Source organism: Lepisosteus oculatus, chromosome 6 (assembly GCF_040954835.1).
Source record: "Lepisosteus oculatus isolate fLepOcu1 chromosome 6, fLepOcu1.hap2, whole genome shotgun sequence".
NCBI lineage: Eukaryota > Metazoa > Chordata > Actinopteri > Semionotiformes > Lepisosteidae > Lepisosteus > Lepisosteus oculatus.
In genome coordinates, this window is record NC_090701.1 from 14,945,326 (window position 1) to 14,957,217 (window position 11,892).

Below are 11,892 nucleotides of genomic sequence, written 5' to 3' on the forward strand. Positions count from 1 at the left end.
TTTCACTGAAGAAATATAAGTATAAGTGTTCTTGAGAAAACAAAGAAGAAATCAATATTTGAGGATGGAATACTGTGACTAAGGTTGCATTTTATCAAAAGCTTGGACATATAAGGGAAAGACCCCTTTTTCATCAAAAAAATTCCACAGGAAGCCTTTAAGTTTTTTTTAACTTAATGATATATTTGTAGGTTATGTTTTTGAAGCCTGTGTGTAACATTCTATACTTGTTTCCATTAAAAGTCCCCTGTTAGATGTTTGCCTCATTGTGAGTATTGTGTATTTTTTAGAGTTTATTTGCATTTGCAATGGCATTTGTTAACATGACTAGTTAACTAACTATATCAGAATCTGCAGTAAATCACTGATAAAGATCACAAAAAGCAGTGGTCCTAAAACAGATATTTGTGATTCTTAGCTAATTTCTTCATACCTATTGTAATATTCACCCATTATGTGCTTTCTGTCTATTTTACCCTTTAACTAGTTCTATGTCCAAACACACTAATTACCTTGAATACCTGCCATCTGTATGTAGAGAATTCATGAAGCTCCTTCTCAATATCTTAATATAACATGTTTAGTTTTCTTGCCAGTTACTGTTATTGCTTGTTCAATTGTTTTTTTTTATGTTATGGTGTTATTGTGAAACAGATTTCTATTATTTTTATCACCATAGACTGTGGATTTTTTAACATAGCTTTTGCTTAGCTTTTATTGTTTATGATTGGATATTGGCTTGTACAGTAGCAGAACATACTGTAAGTGCCACAAACCACCACACAGTGAATCAAGTCTTTTACTTCTTTTCTCACTGCAAACCAATGGTGTTAACAAGACAGCTCAAATGGAAGGAGTGCAGATGTATTTGACATTGATAACACCGCAAAATCACAGATGCCTGGCAATCAGCAAAGGTCTCTTTTGTGTTTCAAGCTGAGGAAGCCCTGATGGACCATAACCCTTCCTCAGTATGGTGATACTCAAGCTTTGTACATTTCTTCATGGTTCCTGATCACAAAGGACCAGATTCATACCAGCAGTCTCTAGGTTACAGAGCTTAATCTATCTGCATTTGGACCCAAACAGAAACCCTTAATACATCAGACACTCAGGAGATCGGTACTATTTTTTTTTCTTAGGCCTTTGTTATTTTTGATCTTCCTTATATGCCTGAAATGCATTTTAGCTACAACCATAACAGTCTAGAGATAGATGGATTGTGCTGTTGTATGACATCACTTTCATGCATGTACATAAAGTCCATGAAAATGATACAGTGACTATAGGGACAAACCAAACGGAAAGCATTATGTTTAGCTGGATGTCTTTGATATATGGAAAACAAGGCATTAAGGAAGGAAAACAGCAAAGGTTGTCATCTACGATTTACTGCTCACTAAATTTTATTACCTTATACCAATATTAAACTATAGTTCTGGGTAGGTTTGAATAGCTATGTTTATGTAATGAGAACAGCTGCTTCTTTTCATCTTTAATGCATTTTAATATACTGTTCCCCCTTTTGTAGATCACCTTGTAATTTAGCATTTCCTTTACATTACTTCCAGATTACTAAGCATTGTAATTTGAAAGCAAGGGGAAAAAAAACAATGACATAGACAAAGAACCATCCCATGAAGGGCATGGAAACTATAACTCTGAATTAATATCCTGTATTACATTACCACAGAGACAGAATCAATCTCATTGTTTCTGGTAACACTATTCAAACCTGAAGGGGGAAAACATATTGGGATGGTTTTATAATGCATTAATTTTAATCAATTATAAAAATCATTACATTACAGAAACTAAGTCATTATATAATGCTGTTTAGAATATGTGAAGCTATAGAACTAATGCATTTCTTCTACCAGCTCATTTCAGGTTAGTAATTTCTTAGCATGTTAGCATGCTGGCATCAGCCTTTATTATTAATAAAGAAACAAGGATAAAACCTCTTCTGCTCATTTTGTATGTAATTAAATAACATCATTGCAACTGGGGAGGGGCAAATGAGTTTCATTTAACATTTTCACTGCTCAGCTTGATTGCCTTACTCAGAAATTTTGGACGAATGGATATTGTTTTGCTATATTTACATACAGTAGCTGTCTGTCCTTGTGCTAAGAGGCAAGCAAACATGGAGGAAGACACAATAAGATCAAAAGGAATCCTAATAACTTCCTAGCAAAAATCAAAGTAGGCCTAGGTCTAGGTCTAAAAATAAGTCTAAAATAAGTAGGCCTCTGAAACTCACTGATTGTGGATTTCCAATATCTGTTAAATTGATAAGAATCCAAATGCATAATTTGGCACAATTTGTTTACACACGTTTGCACAAAAATAGGGGTAAACATTCCTGTTATGTTCAAATTGTGCAATATACTGGTGAAACTGAATTTAGAATATTGTATACAATTCTGGTGACCTTGTTACCAAAATATATCACTGCATAAATATCTTTCATTAACACAGACAGTTAAAAGCAAAACATCTTACCCTTAGCCAACTCTTAAAGCTAAAACAAATTCAGAATGCTTCAGCTAAATTTCTCATTGTTCTAAATGGCAGGACCATATCACTTCCCTTCTTTTTCTCCTTATTATTGACATCCAATCTACATTCAGATACAATTTGAAAACTTTACCCATAATGTATAAATACCTTTAAAAATAACCTCATTCTAATTGGGTGGAGATTTTGGTCCCTTAAGCTGTTTCTCATTTTCTCAGGACCGCTAGTGTTTACTTGCTGTCACATCAAACTACACATAAATTATTTGGGAAATTGCTTAAATTGTATACACTTCTGAAATCTGGAACTCACTGTCCACTGACATCAGGAATAACACCAGACTACGTTTCAATAGATTTTTATTTATAATGTATTTTTTGAAGTTTCAATTAATATTCTTTATGTCTCAATCATGTCTTAGGTGAAATGTCATGTTGTTATCAAATATTTTCTTTGCACTGCTCATTTTAACCTTGTTGGTGTGTCCTTATAACTTTAATAACACTCTAGAAAATGTGGTCATCTATTTTTTCCATCTGCCACTCTTACACAGTTTTATCCTGTTGCCTTTCCAAACTTTGTTTTTGCATTATTTCACCTTGACTTTGTCTCTTATTTTTCTCTGTTTCTTTCCAGAAACCTCCCCTTGTCCCTTTTTTTATATGTTAGGAGTGTTCCTTGAAGACCTTTTATGTTTTGTTTCCCTCAGCAAGGTGAAGGTGGTTCAAAGAGGCCCACTTTCAGTTTTGTAAATCCCAAAGCAATATGAAAGTTCTTTGTGGTAAGACTGATGGCACACATTACAGACTAAAAAAGTTCATGTTGCTCCAGTCACACTGTGGGAGTAATTAATAGAGCGCAAATGATGCTTAGAAGCCATTGCATAGATTCTGAGGGAAAGTAAAACAACATTTTATGTGGTGTTGTTTTAATGATGTTAAATGAATCCTCTTACATGCTGAAGTATTTACAGTTAAATGTTAAGCAGCTTCAGGTGACAGGGTCTGGTTGTTATGGCAAAAGCAAGCACATACTGTATGGAAGCAAGGCAATTAAATTTGAGTAGTCAATAGCAACAAGTCTAGTCTGGGAATCTAAACTGAGAAATAACACAAGACCTTGTGATTACTAAAGTAACAACATTTTAAAATCGATATCATATGGGAGGGTCTTTGTCTTTCTCAACATTACAAATCCTCAGAATCTTATCTACTTTTATTTCTATAAGGCTACAGTATTGAAACAAATCCTATCTAGCTTAGAGTCTTGCCTATACTTTAGGTTGGTATGCTACAGCGTAAGTTAAATTAAAACCCACAAACCACAGAGCTCAACTGCAGATTGTTGTTTTTTTTTGTTGGGCATCAGAACTCCCCACATTCTCCCTCACATTTCCCATCCTTTACTGCAGGGTTTAAGTACCCCAGCTTAACCTTGATTGTACCTGTACACACCTGGGCTCAATTACTTCACTGCTGGCAGCCATTTTGGCTCAGTGACTACCTTTAGCCCACATAAGAGCTAAAATGGTGAACTCCTGTGGAAACCTCAGAGAGAAACCTCGTCTAAATCTTTCATTCATGGATGTATGATGTTTCATAGTCTCTAAAACACTTCACTTCATCATTTACAGTTCTTTTGTTATCTCAAAATTAACCTTTATATTTTTTCTTCATTTCACTCATTTTCCCTCATAATGGGATGATGCAAGTTGTTTTGTAAACCTCCCTTCTTTTTTAATATAAATTAATGCATGTTTATGTTTATGATGCTTACCTTTGCTGATCCCCTTCTCATTCAGACAAACTGCATCATGTCTGTAGTGTAGCTTTTATCACTGAGAGATTTCCAATGGCTAAGGAAGCTGAAGAAATCATCAGCACACCATGTTCTCAAAGACATGTATAGGAAGGTTAATATTTAGTTTTGTTCATCTTTGCATATAGTGTAGATAATAATCCTGAGAAGACCAATGATTTGATCCTACTTGAAACTGGTGTTGAATGCAATTGCAAAGATGTATTGAGTCTAAAGAGAAACCAGAATCATGTAAGGCCACAGTGCAGTCTCTTTACTGTGTTTGTGCCTGAAACCTGAATAGAATTATTGTAAGTGATCACAAGTGTTTAAGTGGTTCACTAGCTTGGTCTCCACTTTATGTGCTATAATTTTATTAGGATATAAATATTTTTTTTATGATAGGGGAAATTGCTGTAGTTTACAAGATGCCAGAATGAAACTATTGGGTGATGAATGATTAATCAAAGAACACACAAAAATAAATAAGATCTTTCTTATCTGAAGCTATAAGCTTTGCAGGAAATTGGTCTAAATAGAAATATGTAAGTGCAATAAATCAAACATTTTAATTGGTAGGAACTAGACTAAATGTGATAGAGCAACACAGTCAGTGTCTTTGTCACACAACATCCCTTTAACCTTGCATATTGCCTGTTCTCTTTCCCAGATCAAAATGGCAAAACTCTGCTACAGTATGTATGCAACTAGGAGAAATCCTTTTCACTTCACATTGCAGCCACTGAGTGTTAGTGTAATCAATCCCTCAGATGATAAAACGGCATTTAAAGGTGAGGCTGATGACTAATTCTGAAGCCTGTATAACTTGCATCTCAATTCTTCCAGTTCTTACCCACCCCTTGATTTCCGAAAGTACTGTATGTTCTGACTGTTTAAAATTTGACAAAAAATAAAATTCCTATTATTTTACATATAAAAGCTAAAGACTTGTTCCTGAGGTCTAGAATGCTGCCTATCCATTTATACTATTACACAATTACTATTACTCACTGTTACTACCTCATAAATACCTCATTGTGATTATTAGCTCATTTAACTGTGCAATTAAGGTATTGCAAATGCCTCTCTCACCCTTTTTACACCTTTCTATCACTTCAAGTCTTAGAAAATACTAGAAATACTTTCCTTATTTTTCTTAGCTTTTTTAACTCTTGAAGCACTGTTAACATGATCTTCTGACATTATGTCATAAATAAGATTTATATTCAGTGATAAAAATACTAACATTTACTAACAAGGTAGGATCACAAGAGACACACTTTTGTTGTATGTGAAACATACAGTAAGTATTTAAAACATACTTAATTGTAGCAAATAATGTATAGAAATGGAGCATTCATAGAGAACAGCAAGTAGTGCTGTACTGTATATAGTTTTGATGGGTACATTTTGTTAAACTGACTTGCTATACCAGAAAATAATAAAGACATCGCTCCTAAAAGTCAGAGGGCATTGAGTGTTAATATTAAATAATGTTTTATTCTCCTTCACAGCTTAGTATTAGGTTAGTGTTTACACACTGCATGGCACAAAAGATGGAAGGTCAGATGAACCACAGAGACAGTCATCATTCCATCAGCTTGTAACCTTCTAAAATTGTTTTTGCTATTTTTGCTGTAGTCAATTCAGAGACTCCAAAAGTATGAAATGTCCACTCCCATATTTTATAAAAATGCTTCACATACCTTTAAAAACGCATACATAAATGTCTGTTAGAAACATTGTAAGAATTCAAAAGTTAATGAGCCTCAAGAATGGCACCCTTCAATCAGTGAAACAATCTGCAACTTTATTCAGTAGTAATCACCAACTTCACACTCCCTCTGCATTTCAATTTAGTTCAGTGTTCTCCTCTTTGAATTCCCAGATTTATTCATGCCCTGTAAATAATGTTTCTAATAATCTCAATTCCAAAGAAAAACATTGTTTTAATTTCCCTGGGGTATGAGTATGCATATTTTAAAGTCATGCATCTAAGTTTTTAAACATCAAATCCCTTGATGGTACACAGTGGTTTCTTTTTGGTGTAGTTTTTAAAACATTTTTTTTAGTAAACTGGACATATTCATATCTGTCTGCCTTGGGGACTGACATTTCAATTAGTGCTCAATGAATCGTGTGCTAATGAAGGCCTGTCACGAAGCTGCCAGCTGCATCAATTGAAATCTAAAGATAGTGCATTAAAACTCACAAAACTAGTCTTATACCAGTTTGCTTTAAGGGAAAAAGCTTGTTTTTTTGGGTGCAAGACAACCCCATCATTTACAACACATGCTGCTTGTCAGGGCCCAGATTAGCTCTCATATGGCTGATTCCTGTACTCCTTGATGTCAATGGAGATCATTACATCCTGGCAAGCTTGTGCTGTATTCTGAGAACTATCCTTCTTTTTTAATAGCGCTGTCTCAGTTTGGAAATTAGAGCTCAAACCATTATTACCTCTTTGAGTTATCATTATGAGTAGCATGGATTCTCTGACTAACTAAAGTTGCACTTTGTTAAAGTGTTACGCTACCTTGATTTTTCTGTATTTTCATCTGAACAATGGGGAAAAATATTAAAAAACTGTCACTGTGCAACACCAAAACAGAAAAGCTCTACAGACTAAATAAACATTTTAAATTTAAATAAACAAATAAATCTGTGTGAGTGGCTTAACTGGACCAGCTTTAATGGCATCATTATTAATGGTTTTAGTTAAATTTGTAAATTGTTATATTTATTAATTTTGTCTTATGGTCAAGTTGCTTAAGGCCATAATTGTAATAAGTGATACAAAATTTATACTATATATTGTATACTGCATATTCAGCCATAGTTTATGAATACAACTATTAAATTAAATGAAAAAGATAATATAAAATCTAATGAGTACTACATTTTCAGAACAAGCTGAAAGTACCAAAAATCAAATATTCACATTTTTAAAAAACGTTTTAAAGAGTATTTACCTCCAGTTAATTAATAACACTTATTGAATTTAAAAGTGAAACAGTACTTTCACTTCTGCTCATGCTACTTATGTAATGGTAAGTGTATAGCTTACCATAACTATACCATAACATCACAATAAGCTGTTGTGGCAAGAAATATACACCTGTAAATTTGCATTTTTAAAAGAGCGATGTAGGTGCATATATCCGAAACAATCACTACAAAATAGAGCTTCTTTCTGATCCGTTCCTTTACAAATTAAATTGAGGAAATTAATTTTCTCTGTGAAATCCTACTGTACCTTTTATGGTACTGTTTCAATTGTATTGTTAAAAGAAAGTTTTCCTTAAAGTGGAGGATTTACAACAATATTGTTATGCTTTTTAAAGTACTGGTAGACAAACCTGGTAGAGATACTCTATGTAGAGGTACAGTTCCTGACTTGTAAGCACTGTAATGACTTTTGAGTGCTTTTATGGGGTACATTTAAAAATATTTCAGTTATAGCCAAAACATACAGAGTAAGCTCATTTTATTAATTTTGAATTGTTTTTCAAATATTTCAGATTAACAAAAAATACAAAGTACAGACAGTTAAATCAAATAAAATGCTTGAAATGCCATTGAAAATGTATAATGTTTTTTTTTTCAAAAAGTGGTTGTAAATCCTTTACAGTATGCTTTTATACACATATGAGAACTTTACATTACAAAAATGATCAAGTTTCATGCAGTTAAGTTCTTCCAATTAAAACAGGATAGCACAATATATTGATTAGACTTCCATACAAATGTTTCAGAAAAATGTTTTATTGCTATGTTATATGTTAAGGTTGCAAGAATTAGAAGTAAAATTACTCCATTTAACTTTTTCTTCACAAATGTTTAGATAACAAGGACAAATAGACTTGCTTTTGACCCCAAGGCTGTCATTTATAAGCACAAGATTAACGTGCTTACAGCAAAATAATGTCTACCTTACTGAGTGAAAAAATGTGCCTTCAATAGACCCCTCTGGGGTCTGCAGATTTAAGAGTGTTAGTAACAGTTACAATGAAAACAGCCTAAAGCTTTTTCTGCTACACAATCAGACAAGCCATTGTTTAGGACACATTAGGACCATTTTAATTGGTCGTTGGGGAAGCTGTGAAGGGAACAGGTTTTACAGTTCTGCTTCATGAAACAGTGACACCCACTTCTCTGAGTCAGACCATTATCCTGTCTTCACTAAACATCATATCACCTTCAAGTCACATAGACAGGTTTGGTTTCTTTACACAGGAGAAGGTTCCATGTTTAATTATTTGAAAGCTTTTGATCAAGTAAAATCAGATTCATTCAAATACTGTATATCCACACAAATGTGGTCTGTCCAAATTTAAAATAAATAAGTAGAATTAAACTTTACCTATTTCATACTGGAGAAATTCTCCTCAGCTACACTATAATGGAAGAAAACATGAGATAAGAAACAAATAATAAATATTAATTCACTAGTTCACTTAAGACTCATCTGTATTATTGAAGTCTTAAGATTTTATTGCTCACAAAACCTAAATAAATAACATCAATCATTTGGGTTGCACAGAGGCATAGCAGTTAGCACTTCTGCCTCACAGCTCCTACTGTAGGTGTGATTCTGGTCTGAGAATTTGTTTCTGCATGGAGTTTGCGAGTCTTCATGACAGCACGTTGTTTTTTTCCATATGCTCCCACAGTCCAAACCCATGACGTTTAGGTTAATTGCTATCTCTAAATTGTAGGCATAGAGGTTAATTTCTCACTGAAAAGTAGAAAGAAACAAATAACTCTTCTTCAAGTTGACAGAAAGCTCAGCAGCTTTTTTTCTTTTCTTTCTACTTTTCAGCATGTACAGTAATCAATCTCTGCTTGTTCCTTTGCAGCTTCCCATTTGAACATTTCTAAACTGTCCCCCACACGTGAATGTGAGTGCATGTTTGCCTTGTTACAGGCTGTCTTCCCATCCAGAGTGTCACAGTAAACCAGTTTAAGGTCTGGTTTACTCTGACAATGTGTTAGACTTTGTGGTTATTAAAAATGGATGGATAATAAATAAAAGTTATTAATTGAAGTTCAAGAGAGATAACAACAACACGTTAATCTCACACAGCTGTGCTTAATCACAATCAGTAAGGAAATTAGCTAAATATATCAAACACAGACATCTCTCTTTGCATTCATCTCAAGCACTCCTCCTCCACCTTGCTACTGTACCTCTTGGTTAACGCATCTCTGAGGTTCAAGCCTCCTTATCCTATGGCTAGGAGGCTATGCATTAATCAAACAGGTTAAGCCACATCCATTGCAGCAAAAAACCCAAACATTCACAAGCATCTAATTCTTGCATATTGTTGTCCCTCTTGAAATTAGGTTTAGATTTTGTAGAGAATGTATATTATTTTTTTTATGTAAAGCTAATATAACTACCTGAAATATTAGTTTATAGTACATATGTTAAAGGCTCTTCATTGCATTCTGTCAAGACTCTGAAAGGTTAGGGCATTTAATAAGTACAACTGAAGACATGACTTCACTCATACTGGAGATGGTGTGGGACTTTCTATAAAAAGAAATTGGAGATTAAATGCATATAGTTTTAAGTACAAATGGAGAACTGTATCAGATGTAAAACACCAAAGGAAAAATCAGATGTTAATTCTACCCTATAAAAATATTTTGGCTGTGAAGCCTTCTTCATACCTGAAGAAAGCTCAAAAACTGAAATGTTTTCAGCATAATTTGAAGCAGTCATTGCAAGACTTTAAATTCATCCATTTTTTAACTGCTTCATCCCATTCATGGTTGTGGGAGAACCAGAGCTTATCCAAGCAGCAAAAAATTGGGGTGCAATCCTGGATGGGATGCCAGTCCATCGTAGGACACACACACATACAGTAAACACAGGCATGCACACACTCACACCAGGGTAAATTTTCCAAAATGTCAATTATCCTAGCAGTTTTTGGGAGAAAACCCATGAAAACACAGGCAAAACATACAGTACAAACGTCATGCAGACAGTACTCCCAATCCAGAATTGAAGTCTATCCCCATGTGGCTCTTATCACTGTGATTTCCAGTTTAAGAGAAACCATATTGTCATTATGCTTTTATATTTTAAAAAACACAATATTAATTCTGAGAAATCAACAGTGATGCAACATTTCTAACAGAAAATTATTTTATCGACAACTGACCAAGCATACCAAGGAATCCGACCATATGTGTGCAATAAGCTTCTGATCTCTGACACATAAATATCAGGACAAGAAACAATAACTCATTCTGTAACCTTCCACCTTTCCTTATGAAGAACTTATTAAGAACTTCTGTACATTGTAATTTTAAACTAGAGGTTTCGGCATGCTCATTCTTACAGGGACTGAACTTCAACAGGAGCTATGCTTTAGTATCTTGTGGCAAATATATATATTTAATTACACCGTCATACTGTATAACTGTTCAGCTTTCACTGAGACATCTTCAATGTACAGTATTCTTGTTAAGCTTTTAATTTTGATTGTACTGGGCAAGAATCAAAGAGATGAAGCCTTGTAAAGAAGCTGCATTTTACATTGTGCTTTTGTAGGATACAATAAGAACATAAAACCCCTAAATATATAAGTAAAAGCAGGAAATCCGTTAAGTTATTTTTATATTTATACTAAAAATCATCTTCAGTAATAAGCTAAGCAGGCCTTTACAGACAAGCAGACATTTTCATGGAGACTTGTTTTTCAAAAGCCAATGCATTATTTTCTACAATAAGATCTAAGGAGAAGCTTAGTTCATATTTAATTCATATTTAATTTAAAACTTAAAAATGTAAAAAAATAAAAAACTTTCCTAAATTAAGATTACTAAGGCTAAGTGACATCTCCTAAAGATTGTTAACATGATTTCTTGAAAAGGCCTGCTTGAAACAGGTGCCAAAACAACAAATTGCTACACAATATTTCACCACACACATAAGAACAAACAAGGGGAGGCAATATAGCCCATCTAGATTGTTATTTCTTCATTAGACAATAACCTGTTCCAAGGTTTTTACTAGAAATATTAATACCCACACGTCTGTACTGCTTAGATTTACTCACACATTTATCTTCTTTCATTAAACCTTGTTTGTTAAAAGCATGTATTTTAATCCTTGCATTTAAACAATAGGCAAATGAGTACAGTATATTCAATCCTCAGTTGAAATGAACAACTTACCTTGGCGCTTTTGCAATTCGTTAAAAGGCAAGTGGCCCATTATCACTACTGCAAAAAGCATACTTTATTTTCAGTACAGCAATCTTCATATAAGTTCTCAGACTGAGGGGTAATCACCAGTGCTAGGCAATGAAGCTAGAAATGTGCTGTGAGAAAACTGACTATTTTCTTCCACAATGCTAATGCATAGCTCTCCCCCAACCACCCCAAACTCTTTTCTTTTTTTTCTTGAACTCCAAGGAGGCAAATCAAACACAGGCACTTTTGTCCAGGAGCACATCACAATCCTGCTGGACATTCACAGCCTTCATTATAATGCAGACAGTCGAGGCATGGAAGTACAAATGGATTTTTTTTCCTTCAAGAACAATAAAGTACTTATTA

General features: G+C 33.9%; 1 protein-coding gene across 3 annotated transcripts in view; it reads right to left on the reverse strand.

Annotated features, from left to right (window-relative positions):
* LOC102696194 (cadherin-7-like) overlaps positions 1-11,687 on the reverse strand; it is a 58,083-nt gene extending 46,396 nt beyond the window's left edge. For all 3 annotated transcript variants that reach the window (XM_069191010.1, XM_069191008.1, XM_069191009.1), the window contains exon 1: positions 11,509-11,687. The gene's annotated coding sequence lies outside the window, so the exon portion shown is untranslated. The remainder of the gene's footprint in view (positions 1-11,508) is intronic.
* Positions 11,688-11,892: the final 205 nt, after the last annotated feature.